Raw genomic sequence first — 5,601 nt, 5'->3', positions numbered from 1 at the left:
GGAGAGGAGGGGAGGGGAGGGGAGGGGAGGGGAGGGGAGGGGAGGGGAGGGGAAAGGGGGAGAATATAAGGGCTCGATTTCATCACTCGTAGGCTGGCTCTGATGGCGCCCCTGATGGTGTCCGATTGAGTGCAGCGGCGGGATAGGGGGGAATGCACACAGGTTTGGATTGGCACGTAGAAGTCGTTGATATTGTTGTTCTTGCGCATATAGTTCATGACGTACGTGCGTCTGCCTGTCTGTATGTATGTGTGTATGTACCCCGAAGATCCCCCGCCGGCTTGCGTCCCACCACGTAGGTCATGGAGTCGGTTCTCGGTCCCAACCACCCGGAAACTGTCACAACGGTCAACCAATTGGCGGTTTTGCTCATGGAGACGGATCAGAGGGGGGAGGCCGAGGCGCTGTTTCAGAGGTAGGTCCCGTGTGGGGGTTCGGTTGGGAGGTGGGAGGGAGAGGTGGGCGGTTTATGACTGGGTTGTTCAGCGGGCCCTGGCGGTGAGGGATCCTCTCCAGCTCACGGGGGGGTCAACACGTTGTCCGTTGTACTTTCCGTCGCCTTCTGTTAGACATCCATCCGTCCATCCATCCATTGAGATTTCAGTCATTCAGCAAACCACCAATGCCGTTGCCCCCCCACACACACACACACCTCGTCGATCTGTCAGCTTCACTCCGTTACATCTTCTCTCCCCCAATAAAATCGCCTCCTCACCTCCCCACTGCATCTCTAATCGTAAAACCCCCCTCTCACCTCTCCTCCTGTGCTCCATCGTACCCCTCACCTCACCTCACCTCACCTCGCTCCCCTGCTCGGGCCCCGGGCTCGCAGGGTGCTCTCCGTAACGGACTCCCTGGACCTGGACACCACCGCCGCCGCACACACCGCCCGCCGCCGCCTCCGCGCCGCCGCCATGGTCGCAATGCGCGGCCGGGCCGAGCTGGCGGTGGCCGCCGGGCGACTGGACGAGGCGGAGGTGCTGTCGTGTCGCGCTCTCGTGCTGTGTGAGAGGGCACTGGGCTCGGTGCACCCGGTCACGTTGGCGTGTGCGGAGGGGCTGGCCGGGGTGCTGCAGCAGCTGGTATGTGGGGGGTTGGAGCGCAGAGGGGGGGGTAGGGGGCCAGAGGGAGGGGGTAGGGGGCCAGAGGGAGATCCGGTGGTGGCGTCATCTTGATAAGCGCACAGTGCACAAAAGCAAAAAGCACAGAGAGAAAGAGACAGAGAAGAGGGAAAGATAACTAGTCAACAGGGGAAGTTTTCACCCGCGGAAAGGGGTTCATCGGTCGTACTGCCGTACGGTACGGCTGCAGGGCTTGCTGGAGGACGCGGGGGAGCTGTACGCACGACTAGTGGAGACCCTTGCGGAGGAGTACGGCGAGGATTCGGAGCAAGTGGTTAAGTACTTGGTGAGCGCCTGGGTCGGCGGGTCTGTGACAGAGGGGTGGAGGGGTGAGGGGTGTTCATGTCCTCCTTACCTTCCTACCTTGGAGCAACGGATGATGAGAACAGGTGGAGAGCTTGGTGGTATGTATGATGCGGGCATACAAATACACAAATACACACCGCCGCCGTTGCTGCCAATAGTGTTTGCTGCTGCTGCTGCTGCTACAGTATGCGCTACCCTTGCTTTGCTATATTTGATGCGGCCCACAGCCAACTAGGGGGTTATTTGCTCAGTTTCCGCTGCCGTTGCTCGCCTCTCTCTCCCCTCCCCCTGCCCGCCAGGCGCTCTATGAGGCGGTCTATTCGCAAGCCTTGGAGCGGGGCCAGCAGCACGAGAAGCGCAAGAAAGGAAGAGGAGTAGGGAAAGGAGAGGGCGCGGATGATGATGATGATGATGGTGGTGGTGGTGGCGATGGTGATGATGGCCAAGACGACGACAAGGAAGAGGAAAAGGAAGAGGAGGACTCAGCTACCGAGTCGCACGCCACCACCACCACCACCGCCACCACCACCCAGCACGTCCGCACCGCCCCGGAGAAGGGGGTCGGCGCCCTCATGACGACGCTGCTGGGGCCGCTGGGGCGAAGCATTACCATGAAGCGACGTGCGGCGGCCGCCAGGGGGCAGCAGTCGCGGAGCTCCGCCGCCACCGCCGCTGACGCTGCCGCCGCCTCCGCCGGCGGCGACGGTGGTGATGACGACCGCGGTGGTGGCGTCCAGGTGTGGCGCCACTCCTTTGCCTCTTTCGTCAAACACAGGGTTCCGGAGCAGCGACAGCCCCAGCCCAAGGAGCAGGAGCAGGCAGTGTACGGCAGCCCCGGGAGTAGCCGAGCTCAGAACGCCGCGGACCGAGTGCATTCGTCTCTGGTGGCGGCGGGGCGCATCGGTTCCGACGGGCCGTTGGGGGACGCGCGGAAGAGCCGCCTAGCGGCGGCGGCGGCGGCGGCGGCAGGGTCCTCTACCGCCGACGGCAAGCCGACGGCGGACGGGGCTGACGGCGGCGAGGGCTCCGTGTCGCCGGGCCTGCCGTGCATGGATCAGCAAGAGGACGCCGCCTGCGGTGCAGCTACCGTCGCATTGGACGCGCCGCCGAGGGTGTACGGCAGCGGCGTGCCGCTGAAGGCGGCGGCTCCTAAAGGCTCCCCAGGTTCTCAGCTCCCGGACGGGGAGGAGGATGTGTACGACCCCACGACGATGCCGCTGATCACTGCAAGTGCATTCGGGTACGGCAGCGTCACACACGGCTACGGCGCTGCCGCTGGAAACCGGTCCATTAGGCCGCATGGCGGTACGGCAGGGCGCCGAAGCTCCGTGGACAGGATCGATGTACGGCGATCTGCGACCAATTCCATGATCCACCCATGGGGCGGCATTTCAAAAAAGGCCTTATTGGAGCAGGTGTGTATGTATGTATAATGTATGTGTAATGTATGTATAATGTATGTATGTATGTATAATGTAATGTTGTTACAGAGTGGGAGGCTTCTGGGCCATTTGAACACATTGTCATTTCGACGATTTATCATACCATTCAACACCATCCACCATTACCACACTGTACTACTCCATACGAACTGGAAGTCCAAGGCGGATGATCCTGCCTTCTAGGATCTCTCCTCATCCATTCACCCGAACAGAGACAGAGGGTTCAGCAATCGCCACCAATCCAGCGTGCATCCATGCATGTGTATGTACGAATGCATGCGGCAGACAATTGGACCGAGTCGAGTAAAGGTGGGGAGCAAATTTACGTAGTGACCGCACCTTTGCTGATATGCTGATGCTGCTGTTCACATGCGTTGCAAGACCACCATATTATAACATTTTGTTGCCTGTTTTGGTTCCCATTCCGCCACTTCACACATCAGGCTAACATCGACCTCGATGATGACGAAGACGTTGGCGACAGCGGCGTCTACGAGTCCCAGGGCGGCGGTGGCGTTCCCGTCCGGCCGCCGCCGCCGCCACCGCCGCCGCCGCCACCCTTGGACTCAGGTCGGGCGTCCCGCCGCGTCAGTGGCGGCTCCGCCGCTGCCGCTGCCGCGGCGGCCACCGCGGCCGATGGAGACGACGATTTTGAAGACACGTCCGCAGTAGGGTGCTGCGGCTTTGGCGGCGGCGGCGGCGCCGGTCGCAGGGTGAGGCCCCTCAGATAGCTGCTAAGTCTCTTGCAGGACCAGAGCACGGCAAATGCCGAGACGGCGTGGTGGCGGCGGCTGCGGCTGAGGCTGCGGGAGGAGGAGGAAGAGGTTAATTTAGTGGCGGGAGGCTCTTGCTCCGCCGTTGTGATTTCACCCGGGGGCGGCGGCGGGGGCGGCGGCGGCGGCGGCTGGAGGTTCCCCCCAGGCACACAAGCCCCTTACAGCTGATCCCTTCTGTTGTGTCCCTTCTGTGTCTGTTCGGGCTTTTGTGCCTTTTTCTTTTCTTTCCTTTCCTCGACATACGTACAAACATACATACGTACATACATACATACGTACATACATGCATGCACGCACGTATACAGCCTGATGTGCGCCCCCAGTAGAAACTGTTACCATCATCAACAGCGGCGACGGTGGGGAGGCTGTGTAAATGCGCAGACTTTGGAATGTATGTATGTCTGTATGTACGCCGGCGTTGATGGATGGCAGCAACAGCGCACACGTGGCGGAAGCGCCCCGTGCTACGACGCAGTGAGCTGCGAGCTCGGGTTAGAGGGATTGTTCACACGAACACCCGCGGCACCCATCGATAGTACCGGCGGCAGGAGCGACGGCGGCAGCAATAATAATAGTATCGGCGTTGGCAGCAGCAGCAGCAACCGCAATGGTAGCGGTAATGGCGGTAGCAGCAGCGGCGGCGGCAGTAGCGGCGGCAGCAGGGTTCGGTGGATGTCGCCTAAGCCCGTGCCGCCCCGGCGCACCGGAACCCCCTCCCTTGACTCCCTCATTCTCCTCCGCCCTGTACGAAGGGAGGGGCAGGGGAGGGTAAAGGAGGGGGGTGACTTCTGCGTGAACGACTCAGCGCACCCGCGGTGACGTGGCGGTGGCGGTGGCGGTGGTGTGACGTACTTGTGCAGCCTCCATCTGGAATGCCTTTCCTATCCAGGAGAGAATCGCTCCTTTGCACATACATACAGTATGTATATACATTTATGTGTACTTACGAGGATAGTGGGTGTACATGTGTTTATAAACAAGAGTATTATTACACCGTATTATTATTGTTACCATACCGCAATGTTATTTTTGGCTGTTGGTTTGCGAGCAAGTGACGTTGCGGGATGGACCCATATATATGTGTGTGGTGGGGGGGGGAGGGTGTCGGGTTGTGTGAGGAGAGAAACGCATGTTGGTGACACGTTGGGGGCTAAGCCCACCAGGACATCAATATCGAATTGTCAGACCTGCGTATGGAGATCAGATGTTGTTGCAGGGATGCTGGCGCTGGTTTGGTGGTAAAAATGGTGGAGGTGGTTATGGTGGAGGTGGTGGAGGTAGTCCTTAGGCAATTACAGCTCGGGGCGGGCAGTTACCCTCCACTCCAGGGGGGAATGGGGGGTGGGGGGTAAAAAGAAGGGGTTTCGGGGGATGTGAGTGAGCGAGCGGAAGTGCGAGGTGGGGAGGTAGAAGCAATGAAGGACACGTCGGGGGGGGGACTTGGGGGATAAAGACTCTCCGCCAGCCCCCCTCCCACTTTCCGGCTAACCTGCCAGCACCCCACTCGAGTGGATTGCCCCCCCGGGAGCAACCTCCGATCAAACCGCCCCGCGGCAGTGAGATGCGGCCCCATGGCGGTTGGTGTGTGTGGACAAGGGCGGGGTGGGGGCGGGGGCGGGGTGGGGGATGGAAAGTACGTCGGGGAGCTAGCGGGTGAAAATAGGGTACGGCAGGCGGGGTGGGACGAGATGACGACGGGTCATGAGAGGTAAGTACGACGGAGAGGAGGGGCCATGTGCGGATGTGCGGATGTCCCAGGGGACCGGGGGAAGGCTCCTCCTCCTCCGGCCCCGGCGACGGCGACGGCGACGGCGGCGGCGGTTCTGACATATGTATGTATGTATGTATGTAAGATTTTGATGCATTTTTATTTGGCTTCCGGGGCCCGAAAACTAATTGTGACACGGATAGCTGCCCCTGACCGCGCGGCACCCAGAAGGCCCCGGTGCTCCGCCC

Source organism: Volvox carteri, assembly GCF_000143455.1.
Source record: "Volvox carteri f. nagariensis unplaced genomic scaffold VOLCAscaffold_17, whole genome shotgun sequence".
Taxonomy (NCBI): Eukaryota; Viridiplantae; Chlorophyta; class Chlorophyceae; order Chlamydomonadales; family Volvocaceae; genus Volvox; species Volvox carteri.
This window is presented reverse-complemented; position numbering follows the sequence as displayed.